Genomic DNA, 14678 nt, shown 5'->3' with positions numbered 1-14678 from the left:
CTGAGGCTGCTCCACTGCTACAGTGTCTCTGAACTACAGCAGGGGGCAGCAGCAGCAGATCTGCTCTTCGCTCTGCAGCACAGACTGGACTTCTCCTGCTGCTCTGCTCTGGACCTCACAGCAGACACACAGAAACACACACTGACTCTGAGCACTGAGGACTGCAGAGTCGTCTCCATGGTCATCCAGAGAGCTCTCTCTCTCACACACACACACACACACACACACACACACACACACACACACACACACACACACACACACACACACACACACACACACACACACACACACAGCTCAATCTACACGGCTGTGAGGGCAACTCTTCCCCATTTTACACACAGTCACCCTTCAGTAAGCCACTGACTCAACACCACACAAACTAGGGAAACATTCTGGAAAAGGGAAAATAATTTTATCATTTGAAACAAAATGTGTGTAAATAGCATTAATGTTAGTAGTTATGTGAGTGTGTTAGTGTTTTGTGACTCTACATGTTGGAGAATGTTGAGTGTGTTCAGCAGCAATAAAGCCATGCTGCTCCAGTTCCTGTCTCTTGTCTGTGTGGGGACTGATGTGGAGTGTGTGAGACGCGCTGTGGCTCTCTCCCGGGCTCTGGGTAAGATGGTGATCCTCAGTCAGACCCGGCTGGACCAGGCCTGTAGGTCACTGGCACTGTTTCTGGAACATTCTGAAGGGCTTTCAGAACTGGACCTTAGCCACTGTCAGCTCACTGACCACTGCCTGCAGCTGCTGTTCCCACACCTGCACAAAGCCCACATCCTGGAGTGAGTGGACAAGCGGGAGGAGGGATGTGTAGAGAGTCTTGATTGTTGAGTGCACAGTGAACACTAACATAGAACATAACACATTTTACTCTTTTTCTCACAATTTAACACAAAATCCGGCAGGGTGACTGAACATAGAAGCTGTGTGTGTTCATTGTAAAGCATTGTATGTTCCTTGAAAGGCTCTATATAAATGTAACTTTGCTCATTCAGTCATATCCTGTGTTCCTTCAAGGACTTAATTTTTCAAAAGCAAACAGCAAAAAGCCTGATTTTCTTGGTGATTTTATTTGGAAATGACGACCTCTCTCACTGGCTGCCTGGTTCACTGATCACTGCCTGTACTTGGCAGGATGGACCTCTGTGGTCTACAAAATATCCAGACTGCTTGTAGAAACACATGTTCTCATTAAAAAGAGAAATAAGGCATAACAGACTCTTTATGATTTACAGTTTCATGCTTGATAAATAACAAGTCATTTGTACAAGAAATGAAAGAATTGATATTTTGTTTAAAATGTCAAAATGCATAATTATCTGGCCATTAATGACTCAGGTCCACTGACACAAATATACTATTTATTGCTTTGCTTATTCATTCATTTGCTAATTCAGTCATTCGTTTATTCATTCATTCGTTCATTAATTTAATTCATTGATATATAAATCTACAGGTGTTTGTACTGCTACACGGTGATTTAGTAGAGGGAGGTGTGTTTGGGAATCCTGAACAATGTGGTAATTATAATCCATCTAATTTCAGCCTCAGTCACAATGACATCATTGATGTGTCAGCAAAGAGGATCTATGATACTGTCTCCACCAACAACAATATTCACACTGTGAGGTAACTGTGTGTGTGTGTGTTTAGGCATTTAAAATAAGGCTGTATTTATTTGAGTTTAAAATTTCAAATTTAAAAGCCTATTTTGATTTTATAGGCTCTTCAACAACAGAATTACAGGCATACAAATCTTCCTCTCAGACAAGTGCTTTGAAGTCTGGTGATGTTGATGTGTTGTTGGCACTGTAATGATGAGATTTGATTTTACTAGATTATTGGGACTATCCAAATTATATTTTTGTTTTACGTGAAAAAAATGGAATGATTAAAAAACAAATTTTAGTTATCTTATGAATTTTAAGATTACATATAAAAATCAAATACTCAAAATTTATTTATAAAGTACTTTTTAAAATTGTATTTTATTTTATTTTATTTACAACAGGTGCTATTACAAAGCAGCTTTTCAAATGTCCAAGTCCAAGCCCCCAGTAAGCAAGCCAAGGGTGACAGTGGCAAGGAAAAGCTCCCTAGAGCATGAGGAAGAAACGTCAAGAGGAACCAAGACTCAAAGGGGGTCCCATCCTCCTCTGGCTGTTTAAAGAGAGACATAAATTAAAAAATGAAATAAGCATTTAATGTTTAGTCCAACTTTCTGGAGGTTCTAGTCTTGTCCCGATAGTGTGCATGTGTCTGAGACCCAAGTCGCAAGAGAACGTCCATTAAGGGCAACAGAGAGTAGTTGGTTGGGGTGGAGGTGGTGTGGGCTACAACAGGGGACATCAGGGGATGATGGGAGTAGCCAAGGCATCTGAGACAGGATGAGGCTCAGTAACATCACAACATCAGGGGTAGGTGTACCTCGGCAGAGTCCACTATCAGTCCAGTGTATTAGAGCAATGATGTTTGATTCCTACTCAAAGAACATGTGATATTTCCAACATTCACTTTAGGTATCAATGAAGTTGTGACATCAAGCAAAGGAGGACAGTGAGACATGAGTAGACAAGCACAAGTTGGACCTATTAGGGACAATGAAACAAAACCTGAAGACAAGAAAACAGAAATGAAAGCCTGAGTGAGCTGAACTGAACTGAATCAAACTCCTACCGCTATATGGACCTAGCTCTGTAATATAGTTGAAACTGTAAGTTGCTATAGATAAGCGTGTCTGCCAGATGTCTGCTCACATTAAGCAGTGCAGTTGTGCAGTGTGAACATGACATCTGTCTTTTACAGCAAAATCTAATTATTTTATTATTCTTTAAATGTCTTTAAATGTCTTCATGGTCTAGCAACTCATAATGGCATTAGCACTTGAAAGCAAAAAAAAAAAAAAAAAAAAAAAACCAACAGCAAAACAAAAACATCTCAAAACACACTTATTGCATTGAGTTCTGTTTAGATGACTTTTGATTTTATATTAACACATCTACTGTTATCTATTTACCTTTTCCTTTTATCATTATATATGTCATTTTATTTTTTATCCTTTGGGCAATTAGTCTCTTCTCAATGCGTTTTATTTTTTGTGTGCAGAGAGAAGGGGTAAGAAGATGCATATACAGAGGTCTGGACTAGCCGTGCTGTCAAAGGTTAGGGGAAATGAAATAAATAAATGTTCCAAAATGGTTTTTTTAAATAGTTTAGTATCCAACATTTTAAATTCTAACATTTATGGTTACCCCCAGCAGTGATCAGTGGTAGCTCAGTGGTTAAGATACTTGACATGTAGTCAGAAGCTTACCGGTTCCAGCCCTACTGCTGCCAAGTTGCCACTGTTGGTTCACTGAGCAAGGCCCTTAACCCTCAATTGCTCAAGATATACTCACTCGTAAGTCACTTTGGATATAAGTATCAGGTAAATGTATGATTGTGTTTTTTATAATCTTGTACACATAAATGTCATATTCAACCAGAATATGTAAAACACACTGTCAAATCGTGTTTATAAAAATACGTTTTAGTTGTAATTTTCTATAACTTTCTATAACTTCATGTCACTTATGTTGATATGGTTGTTGGCTCAGACAACAATGGCCACAAGAGGGAGACAAAGAGCTTCCCTAGTAATCAATGAAAACAGGAATACCCTGTAACTGTATGCTATACTATTCTTTTATTTTATATTTTTCCTTGATGTCCACTTACAATGTTTGCATGGCTTTATGTTCCAAAAAAAATCATAATCTATTTTACACAAATATTTTCCAACCTGTTTATCTTGTAGAATTAAATAGGACATGTATTACATGACGAATAAAGAATTCTGCGCTGCATACACTTAGACATTGGTAATATAACTTGCAGTTATATAACTTCTAGTGAAAATCCTTGAAGCAGTCAACACCATCATCTGAGTGAGCTCCATTTAACCCTCTGAAGTTAAACAAAGAATTGCAGCTAAATGTGTGAACATTATCACGTGTCACTTCATAACAAGTTAAGCTTCATAATAGGTCACGAAGTCAAGAAAATTCATACCTAAGCATTACTTTGTTTGATATGTTTATGGATGTATTTGGGTATAACCAGGTCATTTGCCTGTTTTTATGTATTGATCTGTATTGCTCCAAAAAACTACTCACGTCTTCCAATGTTCTTGATCCCCACTTCTAAGAAATAGTAAATGGACTAATCCTAGTTGTGGATAAGTATAAGACTAAACAGCTGTGAACTAATTCCACACGAGGGGAGTCATCACTGGAAAGGTGTTCTGGTGCGAGGCGTGCAGTGGTCCCTGTCCTGCGAACACAGAGAGACACAGAGGCGAGATACCAGTTAAAAAGGTTTGAGAAAGTACATCCTCCACTGACAAGATTCTGTTGTTTAAATGTAAATGGAACAGGTCTGCTCCTTCTCTCAGCCAATATAGAAACAGCAAACTGCACTACAACAAGTACACAAGGTGTAATGAACTTGCTATGAGAATGATCTCAGTAAGTAACTCAAAAAGGAAAGGAGCTTCTCCTTCCTGTTTTCTTTGTTCTCTTCTTGTTAGTGTTTGTATTTGCTCTTTCAAAACACTCCTGCACTCATTCCTCACACTAAAACATGAACCTGGTGTTGTTTACACAGTGACTTGGTGTGAGGCATCTGATCCATGATTTCCCCCTGGGGTCACAGGTCTCGTTTGTCGCCTTTTTTTTCTCCTTAAGACAAAAACAAATTAAAATAAGAGCAGAAAAACTGAGCAGAAATAAACAACTATTAAAATTCTAGATGCACTGTGGAATGTTCAGAGAAAAACAAGACACTCCAGTCTCTATTGTATTTAATATGTGGTATTTAACTGTCAATATGGGGACATTACGACAAGGGAGTGGGCTCAGCTGACCTGTCTATGATTTTATTATTATTATTATTTTTAATCCTAGTCTTTGATTAAGTTAAGGAATTTTTCTTTCAAAGAAAAGAAAAGGGATGGAACATCTGAAACACAAACAGAAAAATAGGTATGCATTTATCTAATAAACTGATGACTACGATTAGGTGAGACAAGTTTTAGGATATAATAATAAGTGTATAATTTCCATCACACTTTTCACCTGAGTCTCCTGTGTTTCTGAATAAAAGAAAGTAATATAACACAAGCAGTTATACAATTTCCGAAAGCCATATTATTTAGAAATAAAGAAGAACTTGGTTATTATTTGTTTATTAGGACACATGAGGAAAGCATTTTAGTTGCATTCATTTAGCCAAAGACATCCATGACTGAAACAAGCTTCCTGTCACCACTGACCACCCTCCTAGCGTTCATGTCTCCACGGTTTCCCTGTCTAGTGTCTTTATTTTGATTTACTCCCTTGTTGTGGTTCCATTCCTTCGTTTCGTTTTCTGCACCCCTCATAATTTGCACTTGTGTCTGGTTTAATGCTCATGTGACCATGTTTTTAAGCCCTGTTTTAGTTTAGTCTTGTTGCTATTTATTGTAAGTCCAGCTGCTGTTTGTTAATCGAGGCTTCCGTGCATGTGAATATAAGCCTGAATGTTTATCCTCGCCCCAATGTTATAGCCTGCATCCCTGGTTTGTCTTCGTGCACTTTTCTTTACTTTAGTTTATCATGAATTCTCGGACTCTCCATGTTAATAATTTGACCCTGGACTTTGGATTTGCCCCTAATAAATCTCACTCTGTTCCACACACTGCTCATCGTTACACTTCCCCAACCTACTACATTTACATTAAAACTCCGTCAACAGCAGTCTTTAGCGTTGAGGTTTTTTTTTTTAATCTGCGTAAAATTACATAATTTCTGCTGTTTCAGAAGTGAAGGATTTGCGCGCTCTAAATTTTCATCATGCCAATGCACAGAGGTTTTGGTATGGAGATTTTATCCCGATCTATAGGAGCAGGTGTGATGGACTATAAAGTTGACGAGAAAGAAACCATCCGTTTCGCCGCCGTTCATGTCCATAGATGCTGCTATTACCAAAACTAGTACTGCGCTGATTCTTAGAGGACAGTTGATTTGACCGGATGCCGCAGCAGTACGGCCGACTACTCCTGATCATAGCGTATTCATGACAACTCAGCCCTTTTTACGACTGAGGTGCTCACACGACAACGCGTGATCTTGCACCTTTTATGTGTTTTAAGAAAAACGCTCAGTGTTTTAAAGTGCAGCAGCCAATTTTCCTCTAAGGCGTTACTAAGCTCTGTGAGCAGAGTAATTTCTCCCATTGTGTTGAAATGAACAGGTGTCTGTTATTAGTTCAAGCATTGTATGTTCTTTGAAAGGCTCTATATAAATGTAACTTTGCTCATTCAGTCATATCTTGTGTTCTGTCAAGGACATTTTTTTGAAAACAAACAGCAAAAAGCCTGACTTTCTTGGTGATTTTATTTCTCTTACTGGCTGCCTGGTTCACTGATCACTGCCTGTCCTTGGCAGGATGGATATTGTGTGTCTCTGAAAATGTATTAATATTATTAGTATGTGCCTAACGCTCCTCTCTATTCCAAAGCTGACCCGATTTCCATAATTCTCGTACGCACATCATGTGTTGAACCCATCCATAGTATTTTTCTGCTTATCTAATATGCCAATATTTTCTCGTAACCATCCCACCAAGTACTAAAAACACCCAAACCTAAATGCTTAGTAACTACAGTAAAGCTTGTGTCAGTGTCTTAATTTATATTCTGCATTAGTTCATCAAATGGTTATTTATTGAGAGTGAGTCTGTATTTTGTATTTGAAAAAAAAATAAAACTGTCAGCATTAAGCAGCTTTGTTGTCTTGTTTGAAGGCTGTGGTTGTGCTATTTTTCTGGCCTTTCTGGTCAACTAATTTCTGTACCCAGTCATTCCATCAAGGGAGGTGTGTTGCTATTGAAATGTCTAACTTCCTTCATCTAGGGAATTCATGACATACATTAGAATTACATTTATTATAGCTGCAGGTGGCAATTAAGGGGTCCAATCATTTTATCACATCTGCACAACTTGGTTGCTGATGACATGCCATATTAAGTTCACCAGCCTTTGTGGTTGGTTTTGACATTTTGTTTCCAGGAATGTTGTATTTTGAAACCAATCTCTCAATTTTCTCTGCTGAATTGCTTTATATAAACATTATTTTTCTGATTCGACATGACTAAGAAATATAGTTCCCCCACAAGGTCAGTTCACCCCAAATGTACTTGCATTCACAGTATGTTCATATACACCATTGAAGTTTGGTGATAATCTAACACTCTATGGCTAAGTTTTAGCCTATTAATAAAAATCCTGCTCTTGGGGATTGATAGTTAAATACACATATTTTTGATCATTATTTACAAGAAGATCTGCATTTTTTACATTTAAAAGGTATCTCTAGATCAAAAGGTCACTGACTTGTTTGAAAGGTGCATTTGCCCAACTAATTTAGGTATCAAAAATCAGGCTAAAAAAAGATTTACAAAACGTATTGAACTTTTTTTATGAAATAGTCACAAAGTATTGCACTGTATAAACTGCATTTCTCATGCACAATTGGTACACAATGGGATTGACTCATTTTTCTTTTTTTAAATACCTTTTCATATGTCAGAGGGGCTGTTGGCAAAAATGTCCTATAATTGCCATGCTAGCTCAAAGTCCATAAATCAATACTCATGTCAAGTTTCATAAGAATTACTCAAAGAAGTCTTAATTTTTTTTCAGCTGTTTTGAATGAATCAGTACACCTTGGAAGGATTGATAGGTATGTAGGGGCCATATACCATACAAATATCAACATGTTTCAGTCTCATCAATATTTTGATACCAAATTTGTGAAGATTGGAGAAAGGTCCTACGACTAGTGTGTTACAGTTCATCAGCAACATAAAAAGTAGTAGGATATTTAAATTTAAAGTAATTTCTACAAGAATCAACGTTATAGCAGTCCACTGAAGCCAGTTCTATGATTAGCCAATTACTTGAAAAACATTAGCCAATGTTTGAGTCATCCTTAGGAATCCTTCAGCTTGCTTACAGAAGCAGTATGCAAAATTTCATCTTGATCAGAAGAGCAGTCGTTGAGAAACAGTTATTTGCAATATTATAATGCCCCATATTGACAAAACTGCTACATTTGGTAAGCTACCTCAAAGTCAATACTGGTATAAGTCTTTTAAATTTCATGAAATCTGAACATGTCCTTCAGGAGTGACAGCTAGTTAAAGTTAAAGTTAAAGCCTGACCTTTGTACTACTAATTTGTACTACTAATATTAGACTGGAATAGGACAACTGTATTTTTTATGTCAGGTTTTTGTTTAAATAATTATTGAGATTCAGACTCTTGCAAATATTTTGACACCAATTTCACTCAGATTGTGTGAAAATCCTAGGACAGGTTTGAAATTAGCAAAAAGAAATTAAAAAAAAAACAAACAAAAAAGTGAAATCTAATGGGCAGAGCCTATCTGAATCACGAGAAGCCAAGGAAGAATAAAATAAAAAATAAATAATATTATTTCTATATTCACCTCTGTCTTTTCTTTTGAACATCTGCAAATGTTAAATATAGTTTTGTCTGCAGTTCATAAAGGAAAAAGCAAAAATACATTAGAGTCAGAACTTGTTTCTTTGTCACACAGTTTTATTATTTTTTTTGAATTATTGCATTGTCTTTTAGCACACGTTGGCAAATGTGTCCATCCTCTTGTCGATTGTCCTTGGACTTGTCCTCGGCCTCACACAGCCAGGTGAAAAAGGCTGTCATGGAATTGAGGGCCACACCTTTGCCTCTTGTTGTGCTTGGACAGCAGCTGCTGGTGCACCTTCCTCTGCTCCTCCTGCTCCTCAAGTTTGGCCTCCTTATGAATCTGCTCAATGGTCTTGGGCCCGTGGTCAGCTCGCCGCGACACCCAGTTATTCTAGAAAAGCAAAATCAGCAGATGCATACTTTTGCATCACCATGCGCTGGAATGGCAAACACAAACACAGGCAGAGTCTCTAACCAGTCGCAGGTCGATGACGTCCTGGAGCAGGAACCGAATGCGTGAGGAACCCCTCCTCTCCTTCACTGTCTTTTCTATATATTTAAAGTAATGATCCATTTTTGGCTGAGAGAGAGAGAGAGAGAGAGAGAGAGAGAGTGTAAGAGAAACGTCGACAAATTTCAGATATTCTTCACCTTTCGATTCGATCAGGTGTGCTCTCAGCTGAACTCATGTCGCAAGACGTTTATGACTCTTATGTAAACCCTGCTGCCTTGCACGTTGGTCAGTGCTGTAAAGCAGTTCACTGCCACTGTGGGTGTAGCTGTGCTGTCATCAGCTGCACTTGGCTTTGGGGAATCCAGGGTGCAGCAGCAGGAGGCGGCAAACGTGGAGGAGGCTGTGAGAGCAAAACCTTCTAACAGCTGACCAGTCCTCAATAAAAGCCTTTCATTTTGTCAGCTGTAGTAGGAGCAGAGCTAACAACCACACTAACAACTTCACTAAACAACATGAACTTGGACACTTTCAAAATCATTGCCAAGGCCTAATAATACACTGATATCAGCACAGCATGCTAGTCGCACTATAGATGATGATTCTAATTAGTTGGCTACCCTGTAGTCAGAGTGCAGGCAACAGGCAAGCAACAGAAAACACTGACGGCAAAACTTTTATAAACAACATTTCAACATGCTTGTTTTTTGGTTAAAAGCGTGCATGGAAAAAAAAACAAAACAATAAAAAAGAACAGGAAACTTGAACACAAATAACTGTCACACTAGTTGGTGACTGAACTGTCAACATCACAACTGCCATTCCTACTAGAGACAAAATTGACAGTCAATATACAATATCCAAAACTTCTTCATCCAGTTTCGATGTGTAAAGTACTTGTTGTGAAAAACGCAACACAGACCAAATCTGGACAAAATCCGCACAGCCGCTGCACTGCACACTAGCACTCATCTACACATGCGCCGTAAACCTTTACATGACATATTAAAGATAAACCGATGCAAGTGCTGAGCATCTGCTGAGAATATTAAATCAACCCAGACCAGGCCCGCGGCCTGCTTACCCTGGCCTTCTCCAAGTCCAGGTCTTTGCCGATGGCTGTGAGGAGGTGGCACAGACGCTCCAGGCTCTCCTCGCTGTGGTTCATGAACAGCTTGACCACACAGTCGTGCATGATGGCCTCTGACAGCATGTGCAGCTTGAACAGCTCCCCGATGAACTTGATGTTGCCGATGGACCTCCTGTGGGCCTTGTCCTTCGCCTCCTCCAGATCCTCCTCCAGCCTCTCCCGCTCGCTGGCCTTGCGAGGAGTAACCAGAACAAAGACAAAAGCAAGAAACAGCGCGTTTGGACCCGATAACGACCAGGCCGCCTCCCAGCACTGCTGCCGATTTCAGTCCCCTTTCTCCTGATCTGTGGGTTGGTGAGTCGGGTAAACTAGACAGGAGTGCTGCTTACTGAAGTGGCCGCTTCCAGCTGGTGCCGCAGCTTCTCCAAAACATCATCCTTGACCTTGTCCTTCTCAAACTCCTTCTGACAGCGGTTCAGCAGCAGCTTTTGGAAACCCACAGTGCTGGTGGGCTTGTCTGCCATGGGCACTTTTAACTACACAGGAAAGACATGTAGGAGAAACACTTGGGTATAAGACAGTGTTGAGAGTTCTGTTACTAAATAGAAGCTGATTAAAGCTCCATGTCAGTTTAGAGTGGTTCAAACAGAGTTCACTTCTGTGTGGCATTTGCCTTTGTATGGAACTTCAGCAGCAATGTATGGGAACATGTTACTCACCATAGCCAGGCAGCTGCACATATTGCCATAGACCATAGAGAAGCTGGGCTCATCGATGGCTTTTTCAAAAACCAGATCAACCACGCCTTTGAGGCGCTCCTCTGTGTCGATGGTGAGGTCCATCACCTGCTTCATCAGCTGGTTAAACATCTGCGGTGTCAGTTTGTTCAGGATACTGCGCACCTTCTGGAAAAGCTCCTGGAGAGGAAAACAGACTACCGACTAAGCTTTCCATTACAAAGATCCCAATCTTTTGTTAAATTCAGCAGTTCTTCCACATAATGACTAACTCCTCACTTTCACCAAATATTTACTCTGCCATTTGGAACTTCGTCATGAACAAAAATCACTCAACTCTGCTATATAGACCGATAAAGGCATCATACATCAATCACACTTTCCGAGAAGTGTAGCACTGGCAGCAAACAGTTTATCAAATCTTATCAACTAAAACCCCTCATGTGCTCCAAATTCAAATTAAAAGAAAACCCATAAGAACCAGCTACAAGAATTTTAGATTTAATCAATATATAACTCCTACAAACAAAAAAAATATATACATAATAACCAAATCTGATCCAATAATAACCCTACCGACCAGACAATGCAATGAAGATCTGTCAATCTCTCCAAATGCTGAATTGCACACAAATTTGCAAGAATATTTTTAACACAACCACTGGGTGTTAACCTATAATATATACAAGATCATCCACAGAATACACTACAATATCTACAATACTCTATCACCAAAATCAACACCACAATCAACACAAGGAACAACAAGCACACAAGATCTGGTCCTCAGTATCATCACACCCCCTGTTTACACTAGAAACCAATGTCCCCCTGCATAGCTACATTCGTGCACACTCCCCGCACACCCACCCAATTAAACAACGACTCTATAATTTAAATATCCAATTCTTGAAGAGCATATCGCAAAAAAAATTAAGTAGCTTTCAAGCCCACCATAACAGGCTGTGACTCTGAAATCTGAAAACAGGGCACAGCGGAGTGAGGTGCTGACCTGAGTTTTCTGGGTCTCGGGGTTCTGGGTGTTCTCCCTTTTCCTGCCAGGTTTCCAGGCATTCTCAGCCTTCTTCAGCTGCACCTCGTCATTCACGGACACGTTGGTAATGATCTTGCGGGGAGGCAGCCGTCTCGGGCCTACACTGAGCAGCTGAAGCAACGAATGGGTGCTCTTTATTATGGGCGGTAACAATGTCACAAAGACCTCGGTCACATAAGATGACCAGGCGCTCATTCATTTGTGACAGAAGAGAAGGGATGAGCGGAGAGACCCACCGGTGCACCCCTGCCTCCAGGAATTGCCCTGCTGAAGTTTGCAGAGGCTGGGTTGAAGCCTGGGTCTCTGGCGATAATGCGAGGGCCCACCTGCTGCAGGGGCAGCTTGTTTTGTTTGATCTAGAAAACAACAGAGTCAAGTCGAAGTCCATCAGCCCCTCTCCATGGAATGGTTTTAAAGGTCCCCTAAGGCCAATGTTTTAGCAGGCTTACCTTGTCCAGTACCACATCAGAGATGGGAGGAAGCCCCTCTGGCTTCTGCATGCAGGCAGGCATGAACTGGAAGGCCAACAGGAAGTCTCTATCATACTGCCTCTTCCCATCCTTCAGCTCTGGCTCTGCATGCAGAGAGGGGTACAGTGAGCACCTGGAGAGAGGAATCACCTCTCTGTCAGGACACTGGGCCTGCCCCACAGGAGTGTCCTCTTTTGGCTTCTTCCAGGTGTTGGATAAACTAATAGCTGTAAATCATAACAAATCAGTCTGGTGTCTTTTTAGTGTCCTAACATAGCATGTCATGCATGTGGTTATTTACCTTGACTCAAGCTTTGCCTAAGATTGGACTGTAAAATGGGCTCCACTTTATCCTCCAGCAAGACCTCTGGCTCCTTCCCAGTCTCTTTCAGCTCTGCCCCAGTGGAGGCTCCACAGGCCTGGACTGCCTCTATAACAGCCTGGCCTGGGAGAGTGAGGCCTGAAGGAGCAGCAGTGCTGGAAGGCAACGAGGGCGTCAGCGTGCCTGAGGCAACCGCCTCTCCGGCTGCTGGACTTGCAGCCTTCGCCGGACAGTGGGCCTCCAGGGCCAGGCCGACATTGACATTCCCCTGCTCTGCTACCTGGCTGTTCAGCTGCTGGGATTTGAGGTAGAAAATGCGAGGATAATGAGGGTGTGGACATAAAAACTAGCAAAAGACGGAAAAGATGGAGAGAGAGAGATAGAGAGAGAGAGAGAAAGAGAGAGAGAGAGAGAGAGAGAGAGAGAGATACTGCACACACATGCAGAAGAAGGGGAATGGCAATGAGGGTGGGGGGGTGAGCACAGCACAGCACAGCACAGCACAGCACAGCATAATTAGAGAAGTGAGTAGAGAAAGAGGCAAAGAAAAAGCACAAGAGGGCAAAAGATCCAGCCGCAAAGGCACAAAATGTGTGTGTGTGTGGAGGTGGGGGGGGGGGGGGGTGAAGACACAAAGACAGCAAGAGACAGCAGACAAGCATGGGGTGCTTAAATAAATGGGCAGGAGAAATAGAGAAAGAGAGGAAAGAGGAACACTGTTAACATTTAGGGAAAGAGGACACAAAGTAAGTGCAACAGAGCAGTAGTGAGTGTTCCCTTTACAGAGAGGCCTTTCCTCAGAGGAGCTGAGGTGCTCAGGGTTTGGCTGAATCCTTCTTACAGGGCCTTTACGTGGGCTGTCTGTGTAGAGGGAACACGAGGGAAGATCAGGAGGATTCGAGTGGCTGTGAGGGAGAACTAAGATGGAGGCAGACGAAAGAATAGGCACGGCAAGTCGGAACATCAAAACACATCTGAGAAGCCTTCTTAAATCAGAACAGCCACAATCACACAAGCTACTGCAACCAGTCAAATATGACGGAGGAGGGTCAACGGTGTGACCGAATCACTGAAGAAGGAAGAGAGAATGGCCGGAAATCAAACTACACCATCAGATTTTGTTGCTGATTGTATGATGCTTTTAATAGGACAAGACAATGAAAGCCAGCCAAACAACCAAACAATCAGCTCAGAGCTTATTATGAGGGAGGACTAGATGAGAGAGTACTTTGACCTGTGGAGTGGATCACGCGAAGCAGCGGCCTGCAGCCGATCAGGGGCTCGGGCTGTGGGACTGAATGGCTTACCTGTGGAGCAGTAGGGGTAGTGCAGGGATGTCCCACTGGTGGGCTTGTGTTCTGGCTAATGGCTACTCCTGACATGATCTCCTCTGTGATATCCTTGCCATCCTGGTTAGGGTCTCGGATACGGATCTTAGCGAACAGCAAGTTATTTGCATCTATTAAGTCAATCCACAATTAAATTAATTTCACCTCTGAGGCAGGGGGAATACTCACTGTTTTCTTTACTCTCTTAGTGGGTGGAGGCTGCTGAGCTGTATGCACTATTATGGATGGAGATTTGGTGTATATGGTCTGGCCAGGATAGTATGAAGGCCCTGCCACTAGTGGTGACCAAAAAAAAGCACTGGTTTCAGTTAGAGAGCAAACGAAAAACCAGTTTCAGCCAGCGGGAATACCCAGAAGAAAGGTCTCTTTATCGGTGAGAGCACGCATGTGGGTTTCCCAGGTGGGGGTAGAGAAAGGGAAGTCCAAACTCACCATATGCTAGTGGGCAGTCTGCAGGAAAGAGCCCAGGGTAGAATGTACTGGGTCCTGTGGGCTGGACGGAGTACTGCTGGGGATGTCCCACGTAAGGAAGGCCACTGTGGTGATACTGAGAATGAAACAGAACAGCAGAGGTAAAGGGCCTAGCACCAGACATGGCCATTCATATAGGACACTCCTAAGAGATATTCAAAGCAGTAAACAAACAAAAAATACAAAAACATTTAGTTTTTA

This window comes from Electrophorus electricus, chromosome 5 (assembly GCF_041902795.1).
Source record: "Electrophorus electricus isolate QZ-2024a chromosome 5, ASM4190279v1, whole genome shotgun sequence".
Lineage (NCBI taxonomy): Eukaryota > Metazoa > Chordata > Actinopteri > Gymnotiformes > Gymnotidae > Electrophorus > Electrophorus electricus.
Note: the sequence above shows the minus strand (reverse complement) of the source record.